General features: G+C 41.1%; 1 long non-coding RNA gene across 6 annotated transcripts in view; it reads right to left on the bottom strand.

Annotated features, from left to right (window-relative positions):
- LOC144291587 (uncharacterized) overlaps positions 1 to 14,678 on the bottom strand; it is a 42,151-nt gene extending 27,473 nt beyond the window's left edge. For 3 of the 6 annotated variants that reach the window (XR_013358911.1, XR_013358910.1, XR_013358906.1), the window contains exon 1: positions 14,598 to 14,678. This is a non-coding gene — a long non-coding RNA (uncharacterized LOC144291587). Of the gene's footprint in view, positions 1 to 13,310; positions 13,429 to 13,959; positions 14,070 to 14,198; positions 14,242 to 14,597 lie in introns of those variants that run through there. The other 3 variants (XR_013358909.1, XR_013358908.1, XR_013358907.1) reach the window with 3 other exon arrangements.
- Between the last annotated feature and the right edge of the window lie 1,731 nt (positions 14,679 to 16,409).

The raw sequence follows: 16,409 nt of genomic DNA, 5'->3' as shown, positions 1-16,409 counted from the left end.
TCTTCTTCTTCTTCTTCTTCTTCTTCTTCTTCTTCTTCTTCTTCCTCTTCCTCTTCCTCTTCCTCTTCCTCTTCCTCTTCTTCGGAAATAAAACTTTTAAAGCATCTCAAGAATAGTATTGGTTCTCAGGGGCAAAGTGTTTAAGACCTGAAAACATACATAGAGCATCTCTGATTCTATAGGAAAACTTCTCTAAAACGTTAAATACATTTGTGCGACTAGACCACCAAGACCAAATTCTTGAGTCTCAATTTCATAGAAATGACCACTGAACTTGAGAGAAAGAAAGCAGGTGGAGTTTATTGGAGATACCTTACATATAGGGGACTGGATAGAAAGAAAAATGTTGGGATGCCTGCATGGCTCAGGTCATGATCCCAGGGTCCTGGGATGGAGCCAACTTGAGCTCCACACTCAGTGGGAGGAGTCTGATTCTTCCTCTACCCTTCACACTCCCCCTGCTCGTGCTCTCTCTCTCAAATAAGTAAATAAAATCTAGAAAGAAAGAAAGAAAAAGAGAAAGAAAGGAAAGAAAAAGAGAGAAGAAAGGAAGGAGGGAGGGAGGGAGGGAAGGAAGGAAGGAAGGAAGGAAGGAAAAGAAAAGAAAAAAAAGAAAAGAAAAGAAAAGAGCAATGCCCTCCTCTGAAGGGGTGGTGTGCCAGACATAAAAGCAGTTTTCCAAAGGATAAGAGGCTGGGCTTGCGTAGGCATCCTTCAGTCCCACGATCATTATTTTGTAGTCATTACTGTTTAGCAGACATAAGACAATCACAGGATTCCTTTCTTTCTGGTCAAAATTCTTCTAGGGCTCCTGGAAATTAGAAATACAGCAGGGTTTAAATTGTTACTTCTAATTTTGCCAGACAACCATCCCTCCCTGTCAGCTGTTATCTCTGGTTTGTTCTCTTTCCCATAAAAGGTATTTGTCTCTGAGCATATGGAAACTCTTGACCCTTGCCTGAGACCAGACGCTTTACAGGAGTTAAGTCGCTCTTGTTTTCCCTATACGGTCTCATTTGTACCAAATGGTTACTTACCCATAGAAGAAAAGTAAGGGAGAGAGAATTCTAGTGTTATAAATTTTATATTATCCTCCAGCAATGACCACTCTTTATTGGCAAGAAGTTATTTCAAGCTTTACCAAAGAGATGGATAACTACATAGAATGCTTATATTTTTGCCTGTGTTTATATTTTGTATACTAGGAGATTTTAAGAAAACATTCTCTTGTGATGAGGGAGGTCCGGCATAAGTAAATAAATGAACCTTGCTTGTGTTTCCATCTCAGACACTGAAGAACTTGGAGCAATTCCAAGGTGTGCTGACTCGGGATCTAAAGTGTCCTTACCTTCACAGGAGAGACCACGTACCCAGACTAGCCCCCTTTCAGGATAGTTGGGAGATCTGTTATGAATTCCCTTTAGAAACTCAGGAATATATAATATATAATACCTAATTATATAGATAATATATAATATATAATACCTAAATAATTATTATTAAGATAATGCCTGTCCTGGGGGGACAAGAGTGCCAAGAATACAAAATGGGGAGAAAAATCATCTCTTCAAACACTGGTTTCAGGAAAACTGGATATTCACATGCAAAAGAATGAAATGAGAACCTTATATGTCACCATACCAAACAACAACAACAACTCATAAATGTAAAACCGAAAATTATAAATCTTTAGCAGAAAGCCAGGGGGAAAAATTTTCATGACATTGATCGCGGCAATAATTTTTTGGATAAAATACTAAAGGCACAAACAGCAAAAACAAAAATAGATAAATGAGAGTACAGGAGATGTAGTTATTTCTACACATTAAAGGAAACAATCAACAGAGTAAAAAGGCAGCCTATGGAATAGGAAAAATATTTGTTAGCCATTTATATAATAAGGGGTTAATATTCAAAATATATAAAGAAACCTGACAAATCAATATCAAAAACCAAATAACCTGATTTTTAAAATAAGCAAAGAGGGGATCCCTAGGTGGCACAGCGGTTTGGCGCCTGCCTTTGGCCCGGGGTGCGATCCTGGAGACCTGGGATCGAATCCCACATCAGGCTCCCTGCATGGAGTCTGCTTCTCCCTCTGCCTGTGTCTCTGCCTCTCTGTCTCTCTCTGTGTGACTATCATGAATAAATACATAAAATCTTAAAAAAAAGAACAAACATAGGAAGAAAATTATAAAAATAAAAATAAATAAATAAAATAGGCAAAGAATGTAATAGATGTATTTCCAAGGAATATATACAACTGGTGAACAGATACATGACATAAGAACATGCTTAATATTACTAACCGTCAGGGAAATGCAAATAAAAAACACAATGAGATATCAACTCATGCAGTGAATTATCACCCAACACACTGGCCATTATCAAACACAGATACACATTTTGTACATAGAGAAAAAAATTGTTTAAAGATTTTATTCATTTATTTATAGAGACACAGAGAGAGAGAGAGAGAGAGGCAGAGACACAGGCAGAGGGAAGAGAAACAGGCTCCATGCAGGGACCTCAATGTGGGACTCGATCCTGGGTCTCCAGGATCACACCCTGGGCCGAAGGCGGTGCTAAACCACTGAGCCACCTGGGATGCCCAAAATTTTTTAAAGTATTAGTAAGAATGTGGAGAAATTGGAACACTTGTGCACTCTAAGTGGGAATGTAAAGTGGTGTAGCTGCCATGGAAAACAGCAGAGAGCTTCTCCCTCCCCAAAATTTCTTTTTAATTAGAATTATCTTATGATCCAGCAATCCCACTTGTGAATATTTATCCAAAATAATTGGAAGCAGAATCTAGAAATGATACGTGCACTCATATGTATTGCAGCATTATTCACAACAGCCAAGAAGTAGAAATCATTCAGTGACCATTAGAGAATAATGGATAAGGAAGTGTGGTACAGACAGGCAGTGGAATATTAGTCAGCCTTGAAGAAGAAGGGAATCCCGTCATGCTGCATGTGAATGAACTGTGAGGACATTATGATAAATAAAATAAACTGGTAACAGAAAGAAAAATACTCCATGATTCTACTTATTTGAGATATATAAAATGGTTAAACATCACAGCACAAAGTTAGAATGGTGGTTGCCAGGCAAAGAGAATGAAAGGTGGAAATGCACCTTTTGTTCCATCGGAATAGTTTCAGTCACGAGATGAAAACATCCTTGAGACCGGCTGTTCAACCAGCATATTTAAACATTTAAGAGGGTAGATTTCATGTTTATTTCTACTAAAATTAAAAAAAAGGCTTACCCAGAGTTCTTTTTCACATTTCAGCTTTCTCAACATTAAGAAATAACTGCACATTGAAAGATCCAAAATAAGAGAATATAAAAGGATATTCAAAATATAAGAGATATCCAAACTAACGTAAGCCATCCTTGGTGGAAAAGTAAAGCTTAATCCTGAGTCTCTAACACATATTAGAGCTTTTGCCTCTCATAATATTTACTTGAGATTCTCAAATACATATTAGGTTAACGTACTTTCCTTCTCATTTTCTAGGAAGGTCTTGCCTTCCTCTTCAATCCCCCTCTTCAGCTTGAGCAACTTAGCTCTTACCATTTTATGAGATTTGTGCTCTAAGTAAGGTTTCCTTTGAGTAAGAAAAAAATCCCTATTTAAAAAAATGATTGAAAGTCAGTAGATTCTAGTACTTTCTCTTACAGGTGAGGCATACAAAGTCTAGACAGGCTTGCAACTCATTCAAAGTCTCGTAACCAGGGCGAAAAGGTTGGTCTGCAACTCAGAATCTCCATTCTCGCCAATATTCACTATGCCTCTGATTTTACTTCTATACATCAAAGATGGACACAATAACTGGAAAATCATTATTTTATGCCTAACATGTACAGCAGATTATGACCGGTAGTAAGAATGAAAGGGAAGACCTGTGTCCTTTCTCAAGGAGCTCCCATCAACATGATCTAATGGAGTTTGTTTAATGTTTTAAATGAGGGTATGATATGCATAATTTCTTAAAAAGCAAAATGAAATGTTTATAGTATATTTTCTGAAGTGGTCTAAGAATACAGTACACTGTGATGTATACAGTGTGTGTATATATGCAATTTAAGTTTCAGTAATAGAGAAAGAATGTGCAGGATCTAGGAGGCAGCATTTACTCAACTCTGCATTGATCACTGGAATACTGCTTTTTAAATCGAGAGACCACACCTTGATTCCAAATTATCACGACGTAGTTCGTATAGAGCATCCAACGTGGCTGGAGAAATAACTACTTTGTGAGCACTGACGAAAGGGATTAGAAAAGAGTAAGGAAATAGAGCAAGCAACAAGTTTAAGTATCTGAAATTCTATCCTGACAGAGAAATAAACCTTATCATGATTGGCCCTTGAAGAATATGGACTATTTTGATGCATAGGATAGATAAGCAGAATTTTGTCTTCACGTGAGGAAGATTTTCATAATCACTGGAATTATCCAACACTGAAACGGGCACCTGAGGTATTGATTACCCAGGAAATGAAGATATTGGATCTGGATCAGCATTCGGAACAGATACTGTCAAGCAGGGTTTCTTAGACTAATATGCATGTGCATATTAAATGCACCTGGGGGTCTTGTTTAAATGAAGATACTGGAAGTGTATGTAAGGGTACGAGTGTGATCCTACAGTCCTAGGAAGCATCTAGGTGATGCCCATGCTCACGGTTTGAGGAGCAAGCTTGTAGAACAATTAAGCACATTTAATTTGTACCTTGAAATAAGTGATTTAAATTTTTTTCGAGGCCTTAGGCTTTATTAGACTTTATTACCGAACACGTCATAAAAACAGCTGCTCTTTGGTTATGAGTTATCTCCTTCATCCTGACAAAAAAGGAAAATAAATCTCTTGAAGAGTCAGCCAGGGAAAGTGAATTGCCTTTTCTAAAGAGCAGGAAATCCCACATGCACTTTCAGCTGCAGCGTCCTCGTGGTTCCTTCGTTCCCTGTTAGCTGTCTGTTGTCTTCCTTAACGTTGTTGGAAGTGAAACCTTTGGCTGAGATACTTGCCTTAGAGGCTGACTTGTCAGATGGATTTCTGCAAATTGCATGTGGTAGCGGAAATGCTCATTTTTGACACCCAAAATCTTCACATAGGATTTTTACAGCCCACCTATGATAAAGACCAATTAAAAGTTTGGCCACTTGGCCATGGAGCAGCTGACTCATTTATCTCTTCTAAGTGAGACCGTCTGAGCACAGCATCTTCCTTTAAACATGAAAAATTTTGAACACTATCTCGTTTGACCATAATTAAATCTTTCAGTCCCTCAAGGAAGTGTTTGGTTTTTCTCTCCATGGTTGATTTTGGTTATTTTACCTTCATATAAGAAACATTAAAGAATACAAGAGTAAACACTTCAAAACTAGTTTTCAAAATCTGTCACAGACTAGACATAACAACCAATTATCCTTCCTTTCCCCATTCTAAGGCTTCAAATAATAGTGGGGAAAACAGTTATTATTTTATACTACAATTTTCGACTATGAGTACTAGTATCCAAGGCAAGAATTCCAGTTTTCTTCAAAGAAAAGAGCCTGCACCATCATTTCCAGAAAGCTCAAAGGAGAATTAAAAAAAAATCTATGAAATGTTCTGACATTTCTGACAGAAGTTTCCACAATGTCTACTAATTAATAGGAAAAATATAAAACACATTAATTAGTTTCCTCACAATTATATACAAATCATGACAAATTGGCGTAAGGAACGAAGTTTCAAGCTTTGTGTTCAGGCTAATGGAAACGATTCTCTTGTTTTGGGGATGATAAAAAGAATTCTTGACTTGAGAGAATTTAGGTGACATTTAATCTCGATTCACCCGGCTGGTGGAAAATGAAACCATATTTCCTCTGGGTTCAGATGTCAATCAATGAAAATACAATCCTCATAAATAAATAGGGTTGCATTATCTCACTTATTTCTTTGCCTGCTTCAGAAAGGAGCCTGTCACAAAACCATTGTAGGAGATCAATTATGGAGGAGGCCTGTGAATCAGAAGTATAAAATGGTCTCTCACAAACAGATTCTGAATCAAAAAGGATTTAAGCATTTATGGCTGGGAAAGTATTTCTCACAGAAACAAGGGGGGAAATGTAGATGTTTTGAAAAATAAATAGGACAACATTTCCTCATCAATTATGTAGCTATATATTAATCTATAACTTAAAATGTCTACTTATACATTATATATGTGTATTTATACGCAAACATGTCCATGCACACGTACGTGTACCTACATAGAAACACACATATGTGTGGGTGTTTATCTGCATATGTATACAGGTACACATATTTGCTTGTGTATACATATCACCCCGTGAGTGCATACATATTCACGTCTATATACGTGTGTGCATATATGGGTATATATGATGATAGCAGGAATTTTAATTTGAAAATTTTAACTAAAAAATTTGAAACGCAGAAGGTGGAAATCAGGCAAACCAGATGCCACCAGAATTAGTCAGGAGTAGCGCAACTCATGTTTTTAAATTATTTGTGCCGGGATCAAAGACAGCAATGACACACCTAAACATCCCTTTTGTTTTAAAGAGTCTCCACTTTCCAAAAATAAAAGAACACTATATGGAAATGTTTCAGATTTGGCTTGACTCATAACAGGTGCACCCTAATGAGGATGGCATCCACTGCGCCTTGGACCGAGTCTATGCTTCTACTGTGTAAGGCCAGGAACAAAGAGAGGTGGTCACTGAAAGGGCTTGCCTGGGACTATCCCCAATCCTCCATGCTTACAGCAAATCTTCCCCTTGCCAGGCCTTTGAGGACGGCTACATGGTACTTGGTTTGGCATCACTGCAAACATGAGTTGGAGATCGATACTGAAGATCCTCAGAAATATGAATTTTAGAAATTTCTATAGGATCGAATGAGCTGATTCTGATTTCAAGGGATTTTTTTTTCTGCTACTCTTTATTCTCCTCTTAGAAAACACAGATTGTCATAAAGGGCTCTAATGAGATCAGAGTACATGGTTTGTTGGCTGTATAAGCTTTTGCAGTTTTTGTGCTGTCAAGTCCATCTAGTTTTTTCTTTTCTGAGGCTTAGGTCTCTTTTTGGAATACCCTCTTTGCCTCAAGACTACATTCATATATATTATATATATTATTTTCTAACGATGTTTTAATTTGGGGTAATTGATTAATGCCTTATGTGTTAACATTTCTGTAAAAAGAAGATAGTTTATTCCAAGTAATTTTAAAAGAATTATAATTTTATTCCATTTAATTCTTACTTATTACTCCCAATCCCAGGGTTTAAGGTCCTTTATGTGTCATTTCTCATTTTTAATTCTTCTGATCTTCTATATGTTTGGATTTAGTATTTATATTCTCATCATGTTTTTAAGAGCTGTATATTTTGGGATCTCTAGCTTTGAGTAGTGAAGTTTTGTTTCTTTTCCTGTCCAGGGTCCATTTCATCTCTCTCTAGTAAAAGCATCATCAGCACACTGATTTTCTTCTACACATCTATCTTCCCCTCCCTAACTTCTGGCCTCCACAACTATGAGAAAAACAGGTTTTACTGTTTAAGCCACCCAGTCAGTGGTATTTGGTTAGGACAGCCTAACCACACTAATACAGAAGGGGTGCATCCTTCTTTGTGACTTTTCATTCCTGTTTGGTAAAATGTGGAATCAATGGCTGGAGCTCGTGCAGCCTTATTGAACCAAACGATAGTAGCTGCGTATTACAGGATGCACTAAGAAGAAGAATGATGGCAAGTCCACCATAACAGCCCTGTTTATCTGTAACCTTTTTTTTTTTTTTGCTTTTCCCATAGATGCTATATTTTATTGTAAGCACACCTGTAAGCCACTGCCAGTATTTTTAAACAAGGGAGTGGTGATATTATCAAAATTCAGTTCAGACATTAATTTTTACATCAAGAAGTAATGGCTTCCCAAGATACATTATTCCTTTCTAATAAAACCAATTTTTTTTTTGAGAGAGAGAGCAAGGGGTGGGGGGGGAGAGAGAGGAGAGAGAGAGAGAGAGAGAGAGAGAATTCTAAGCAGGTTCCATGCCCAGCATGGAGGCTAATGTGGGGACTTCATCTCATAACTCTAGATTATGATCTGAGCTGAACCCAAGAGTCAGACACTCAACCAAGTGAGCCACCCAGGCACTCCTAAAAACCGATTGCGTGCATGGCCATTCGATTCAAAGATTGACTTTCCCAGGCTCTCCTGTAGGTCAGGGGTGGCCATATCATTAAGTTCTGGACAATGAGATGGAGTGGAAATTTGGAACAATTTGGTGGGGGGAGAGTAAAGCAGGGATCAGGAGTGATAGTAAAGATAATAGCAGCACTTATTTTGCATTTATAACATGCCAGGAAGCATGTGAAGGCCTTTACATAAACTAGAGTCAGCAGGACCTGTTTTGAGAGACTGCAAATGGTTTGGCATCCCAGCAGAGCAAAGTGGGTGGAGATTAGGGAGTAGAAGCGGCAGAAAATTTAGAGAATAATCAACAGGAATGTTGAAAAAGGCCTTGTGTTCCATTCTATGAAGTGAAAACTTCAAACCAAGGGTAACAGGAATCCACTGAAGGATTTAAAAGTGGGCTATAACCTGATCAGATAGCTTTTGAGAAATTTCACTTGGAGAACAGTATGGACAATGGAAAGAGAAGCTCTATCACAGGTTTATAGTAATTGTCCAGGTGAGAGGTTCTTTTGTGAAGAAATACATGAATTAACACATTAGGAATCTTTTTGACAGATACACATAGGGCTTTGTGATGAATTAAGTAAAAGGTCTTAGTGAGCTATTACCATAATTTCTATTATTGGAAACATACATTATTTTTTTATATATATTTATTTTTTATTGGTGTTCAATTTGCCAACATACAGAATAACACCCAGTGCTCATCTCATCAAGTGCCCCCCTCAGTGCCCGTCACCCATTCACCCCTACACCCCACCCCCTCCCCTTCCACCACCCCTAGTTCATTTCCCAGGTATTACTCAGCCATTAGAAACGACAAATACCCACCATTTGCTTCAACGTGGATGGAACTGGAGGGTATTATGCTGAGTGAAGTAAGTCAATCGGAGAAGGACAAACAGTGTATGTTCTCATTCATTTGGGGAATATAAATAATAGTGAAAGGGAATATAAGGGAAGGGAGAAGAAATGTGTGGGAAATATCAGAAAAGGAGACAGAACATAAAGACTCCTAACTCTGGGAAATGAACTAGGGATGGTGGAAGGGGAGGAGGGCGGGGGGTGGGAGTGAATGGGTGACGGGCACTGAGGGGGGCACTTGACGGGATGAGCACTGGGTGTTTTTCTGTATGTTGGTAAATTGAACACCAACAAAAAATTAATTTATTAAAAAAAGGAGTCCTCTGTCTCTCGTGAATGAATAAAAAATACTTTTTAAAAAGATGTTCACTTATTTAGAGTGAAAGAAAGAGAGTGCAGTGGGGAGGGGCAGAGGTGGAGGGAGGAAAAATTCTTAAGCAGACTCTGCAATGAGTGCAGAGCCCTTTGTGCCACTCCACCTCACAAGCCTGAGATCACCACCTGAGCTGAAAGCAAGAGTCCAACACTTAACCAACTGCACATCCCAGGCATCTCAGCTTTTGCTTTTTTATCAGTCATTACAAGGTTGATGAAAGTGTCCTGGAAGATGAAAAAAAAGTGATAAAAGCTAGAAAATAGAGAACTTAGGGTCAAAAGAGGAAGATGGATGGGATAGAAGGCCTCCCCAAAATCAGATGTAGCCAAGAGTTTAAAAGATGTGTAATTGACCCTGATTCTTTTTTTAAGGTTTTATTCATTTATTCATGAGAGACACGGAGAGAGAGAGAGAGAGGCAGAGGGAGGAGCTGGCTCCATGCAAGGAGCCCAACGTGGGACTCGATCCCAGGTCTCCAGGATCGCACGCTGGGCCGAAGGCAGGTGCCAAAGTGCTGAGCCACCCAGGGATCCCCAACCCTGATTCTTAATACAAAACCCTCATGATATAATATAGACTTGGCCTTGTACAGATCTGGGTCAAAGTTATAATATATATGTATGTATATATATATTCAGGTACTTCACTATCTTAGACATTTAACAATTCTTTAAAAAATTATTTTATGTGATAAAATGCACATAATATAAACCTAAAAGCCCTTTTAACTCATTTTTCTCACTTGTGAAATGAGAACAAAATTACCTACCTTGCTTAATTAAAATGTATGATAAATTCAGTGATTTCAATAAGTGATCATTTTCCTTTTCTAATTTTCAGGAAAGATACAATTGAAATCACTCTATAAACAAATCTAATTAGAAAGCTACTTCAGCATGAATTTACATTTTCATTAACACTCAAAGAAGAGCTAATGCATGTAGGCCTCAAGAGGGAAAGACATAAAGAAGCACAAATCTTTCTAAATTTCACTGCTGTAAAGTATAGGGATTGGTAGCTGAGGAACTTTTTACTTGAATATCAATTTGGACTTCAAAGAAGCAGAGGTAATAATCACTTTGATTCAGGCAGTCATAGGAAGTCATTGACTCAAACCCTCAATTTATACAAATGAGGCCACTGAGGCCCAACAAGCTTGAAAGAATTGCCTAGTGTCTCACAGCTAGTTAGTGATAGAGGGAAGATTTGAATAGCAATCTCTAGGATGTATGTGATGTGGGGTTTTTTTTCCCTTAAATGCTAAGAGTATACACCAGACGATAGCCTCTTTGAAATAAAAGCTATAACAAAATAAGTATAGGGCTAGCAAATAAATACATTGCACACATCAAAAAGGAACAAAACAAAAGCCAAACATCTTCACAATGTGAAAATATTCTGAGTGGGGAATTAGCTACATAATCTCCATGGATACTCATTTGCTCCATGATGCCATGTAATTAAGGTCATTTTTATTCACAAATGTCCTTTTTGTGACTCAGTCTTTGTACAGATACGTAACAATAACAATAACAGTTATTCCCAAGAATATTAACCAAATAGGCAGATAAGCAAAGACAATCTGCTTTCACACATTTACTGAGAGAGAGAGAGAGAGAATGAATTTTGAATTTTACTGAACTACTTACAATTCCAAAAAGGTGTCATGTGTTTCTTACCTGAGTCCTTGGTACTATTGTTTCCATTGCTGCTTGCCTTTGTTGGAATGAGTGGTCAACAATGCCCTTGATCCACCACAGATATTTAAAAGTTCCTGCCTTTATATAGTTTTCCTCACTTCTAACACCTAAATACACCTGTAGTTCAGAAGCCTTATCAGTTCATCTCCCTTCTCTCTCCCAGTGACTCCTAGCTAGAGCAGTGTCTAGAACCTAGTACACGCAAAAATCTTTTCTAATTGAAAAGTACTTTATATAAGCTGAGCAACAGGCTATCCATAAAATAATTTTTAGGGTAAAATCGGATATGGTGTTTTTTTTCATTGGTAGGTAATTTGGTTGTGGTTTAACTGATACAAAAATCTATCATGAACTATAAACTAATATTAATCATGAACTATAAACTAATAATAAGGAATGAGACTAAGAATATACATGTGATTAGATTCAAATAGAAATGCCAAAAGAGGGATGCCTGGTTGGCTCAGTCGGTGGAGTGTGTGACCCTTCATCTCAGGATTGTGAGTTCGAGCCCCAGGTTGGACGTAGAGATTACTTAAAAAAAATCTTAAAACAACTCAAAAGAACTGATGCACTAATTTGTGTAAATGTGCAGTTTGTTACATACACATATACAAATGTATACAATACATATGAATATGTATGTGCAAGAAGTGTATATATTTCTAATTACATGAAAATGAAATTTCAACTTTTTTCTTCGTAATGCACGTGTATGTTTCATACACAATGCTTCATATATCTAGAAAATATTTGTAGCTATGTAAGTTATCTGCAACTGACCAAATCTAGAAGGAAGGAAAAATCTCTTTTGAGGAAGTAAAATAGACATTACGAGGCCTATACACTAAAGTCATGCACTTCACTGAAGGAAGAGTTTTATATTAAGAGTCTTCATCCCGTCGAGTGCCCCCCTCAGTGCCCATCACCCATTCACGGGATGAGCACTGGGTGTTATTCTGTATGTTGGCAAATTGAACACCAATAAAAAATAAATTTATTATTAAAAAAAGAGTCTTCAGGTGAATCCTGCTCGACCTGCTTTTAGAAATAACTCTAAAACATATGGGCATTTATTTTCTCTTCCCATGGAAGATTAGAGAGGAGGTGATTACACTCTTAACAGCAAGAAGTGAGAGGAACTATGGCAGATGAAATAGAAGCTTAATGTGAGAGAAAGAAACGCAGAGGCAGAGACAGAGGAGGGGAAAGAGAACTGAGGAATAGAAAGAAGAAAATGGAAAAGGAAGGTGGAAAGGAAGGAAAACAGAAACATTTAAGGGATTAACAGAGTAAGACCTTAAATGAAATGAGTAAAGCAGTTTGGGCCACATAGACAGCGGCCAGAAATGCTGCTCAGGGGAGGACAAACTTGCTCCTGACCCTCTCAGTTCAGTACCTGGGGGTGTGTGAACAAAACTGACAACAGACAAAATAACAGGAGTAAAGGCATCCACGTTTATAAATTTTTAATTTTACATGTAAAGGGACCTCACGACAAGAACTAAATACCCAGAGCTGTGGTGAGATTTGAGAGCAGATAGAGCATTTTAAAAAGGGAAAGGAGCAGGGAGAAAGGCCACTGAAGGGAGAGTAAATGAATTTTTGGAAAGACAAGTGAGTCCTTAGGAGAACAGATGGAAGATATGATGGGTTGTGCCCATGTCTGTCTGAGTGTAGTGCCTACCTTTCTGAGGCTCTGTGATGAACCGGTCTTCCCTGGGGGATGAGACTTTTGGGGAGAGGATTTAAGACAATTGAGGTTTTCTAGGGGGAGGATATATCTTTAGATGGATAAGGGGACTTCAAAGAAAGCTCTCCCTGTACTGTGGATTCACAGCTATCTTCAGCCCAGAAGAGTCCTTACTTCACCGTGGCACGTTTTGGAGCCCTTCACGCGGCAGCTCAATGATTCCTGTGAACGTCACCATTTGGTGTAGTATATATAATAAAGTGCATGATGATGAGCTTATGTCAAGGAGTCAAGAAAGACCTTTTATTAACGTGTTCTGCTCAGGAAGGTGAGGTATATTGTTAAAATTTAAAAAAGTAAATTTTGAACCCAAAACCAAATTAGCAGTGATTAGCAAACCAAATTAGCAGTGGTTAGCAAATGCGCATGTGTGTACTACCCTAACATGGTACTTACTGCTTATTTGTATATGAGTGAAAGTTGAGTATTTAGTATAGTTGCAGTCCTATCATGACAGGCTTTCTATGACCCATAAAAGCTCTCGAACATTGCATACTTAACTATAGATCCATCTACAATAGAAGAAAAAAAAGGCAATGTATAATTCATAACAGTAGAGGAGTCCATAAACCCAAACGTTCCCTGGGTAACTGAATAAAGCAAGCTAATTTCCATGAGTGACAGGTCAGACTCGCAAGCCATCAATCCTTCTTGGCGGTGAAATGGAAACCGAAGCCAGATGAAATAGCTTGTTTTCTTGCTTACAAGGGTTTTCCAGACTTCTGAGCTGATTAAAAACCAGAAGCATCTTTGAGAACAAGCAGGTGCTTACTTCTTCTACTTGAAATCGACTGCTTTTCTTGTTTTTACACCCATCTTTCCTTTCCCTTTTAACTAGTCGATGCACTGAAATATTAGCGCAGACCCAGAGACTATAAAACCATGCAGAGTAGCAAGTAAGAATGAAAAAATGGATTGATAGAATTCTAATAGGTGTATTATTTAGAATACACACCCCCCCGCTGGCGTGACCCCGACGCCCCCACCCCGCACCCAGCCCCGCGCCCCCAAGGGAAGTGGGAAGGGGGGGATGCTCGGGAACTACCTTGTTCGGTCTCCAAAGGGCACCCGCCCTCCGCCGCCGCCGCCCGGGCGCTGGGCTCCGACCGGGAGGAGCCGGCCTCGGGCTTGGCCAGGCCCGGACCCGCCAGCCCCCCGCTGGCCGCCGCCGCCGCCCTCCCCAGCGCCTCCGTGCGCGCCGCGGAGCCCTGGGCGCAGCCTAGAGTGGAAGGAAGCGCGCGAGCCCGGGAGGGACTGCGGGGGGCGACAGGCGACCGCACTCACCCCGGGAGGACGCCGCCTGCTGCTGCCTCGGGCTCCTCCGCTCTCCCCCGCCGGCTTCCCCGCCCCGCGAGGGCCGGCGAGGGGGGCCGGGCGGAGCGGAGCCGCTGCGACCAGGCTGGACATGGTGCTCCCGGAGGAGCTGCAGGGGAGGGTTTGGGGGGCGCTAAGATTTAGGGGGCCCCGGAGGCTAGAGGGGGGCCGGGGAAGGCCTCTGAAGGCGGGTGTCTGTGAACAGTCGCCCTCGGGCATCGCCAGGGCAGCCGGGGGTGTGGGGCGGGGAGGGAGGGGTCCGGCCTGTACACTGTTGCATCTAAGTGTGAGCAAGTGGGATGGACCCCACGCTTGGGCGTCTCGACTGTACCGGCCACGGAGTCGCGTCCTCCGGGGTCCCCTCCTTACCTGGTGGCTTTCCTAACAAAGTAAGAGAAGGCGAAGTCCCGGTGATCACCAGCCACGCTTCCACGGAGGCCTGATCCCGCTGCAGCTGTCCCCCCCCCCCCCACCCCGGCGCCGGGGCTGCCCCGCTCCAGGACCCCCCGCGCGTCTGGGCAGCTGGCTGGTGCTGCTGTGCACCCGGCTGGGGTCCCCCCCGAGGAGGAGAGCTCTGCCCCCAGCCGCTCCCCCTCCCCTGCGCTCCAGACCCCGGGCTGTGGGCGGCGCTGCTCCTGCCCCAGGCCAGCCGCTGGCCGCCCCCGCCTCTCCGGGCCTCCCCGCTCGCAGGGGTGGCGGGTGGGGCAGGCACAGCGGCCGCGCGCCCTCGCCGGGTCCCAGGGAGACCGGGGCTCGCAGTCGCTGGGGGCCCCAGATTCCCAGGCGGCGACGGAGGCAACTGGTGAACTTGCCCGAAGCTCAGTGGCCGCCGCTGGGGTGCCCTGGGCGCTGCAAGGGCTGCAGGGGGGCGCGCAGAGGTGACGGGGGGTGGGGGGCGCGCGGAGTGCCCCACTTAAGAGAGGGACAGTCGCGATGAGTGCGCACACCCCCAGGTCCTGAGAGCAGGAGCGAGGGGCAGTTTCCACCAAAAATAAGAAGTGCTGCTACCCTGGGCACTTTGCCCCCACCCTGGGTGAAGCATCACCATCCAGCGCCCTGGGCTTGGGTCTGGAAGGAGCGGCGATCCACCTGCCTCTGAGCCCAGCCAGCCCACGGGAGAGCAAAGAAGTTAAAAAAAAAAAAAAGACAAATGGCAGAATTTTTATTTTATTTTAAATTTGTATTTTAAGGACAATTGTCAGTCTGTATCAGACAAAAACAAACATGAAGCCAGATGATATAAGGCAAATTAATATTTTTTAAGTAATCAAATATGTTAAATTTTCACCTGAATGGAAATAGTTCCAAATATTGCTCTTAAGTTGAACCATGAATAAACATTTCAAGTTAAAAAGAAAATTGCAGATAGCATTTTGACGTTGAAATGCAGAAAAATACTCTCATAAATCATTGTAAACATTCCCAATTTGTTGGATATTTTACAATACTAATAAATATTAGATATAAAAGCATGGAATTAAACTTAGAAAAATACCTCATATGAACAAAAGAATTATGCATACTATTGTGTCTTTTAAAGCATTTTAAATTAGGAATTGTTTAATAGATTAGCGTGGAGGCTGTGCAGGCGGAGAAAATTAAGGCCATTCCACTTTAAGTTCAGCATTAGCACAGGTACAGCCATCCCAGGCCCCTGTGAATAAGAGCTGAAATTTACATTATTTCAGTTATAGGGAAAAAAAACACAGCTTACAGCTTAATGTCTTAGGAAACCCCATATTAGGATGAGAACAGAGCCCAAGCCAAGGGCATGAAGCCCCATATTAGAATAAGAACAGAGCTCAATGCCCATGGCAGAAAGTCCCATATCAGAATGAGAATGGAGCTCAATGCCCTTGAAAGCCCCATATCAGAATGTAAACAGAACTTGAGAAATTCCTCCCCCCTTCTGAAGTTCCCCTAGACCAGCCCTTAAAACTCAGCTGAAACCCACCTCGGGGTCCAAGTCCCTGCTCCGCTGTGTCCGGTATGCTTAGACCCAAGCTCCAGCTTGTAAATAAACCCTCTTGTGTTTGCCTGGGTGTCTGCTCCTTGGTGGTTTCTCGGATTCGCAATCTTGGGCACAACAGAGGCTGCCTGAAATTCTCTCTCTGCTCCTCCTTGGCACCACCTCCTCCCACTTGTGTGTGCACATGTGCACACTCAGTCTCTCTTTCTCTC

This window comes from Canis aureus, chromosome 20 (genome assembly GCF_053574225.1).
Source record: "Canis aureus isolate CA01 chromosome 20, VMU_Caureus_v.1.0, whole genome shotgun sequence".
Classification (NCBI taxonomy): domain Eukaryota; kingdom Metazoa; phylum Chordata; class Mammalia; order Carnivora; family Canidae; genus Canis; species Canis aureus.
Note: the sequence above shows the minus strand (reverse complement) of the source record. Positions and strands in the feature narration are given on the sequence as shown.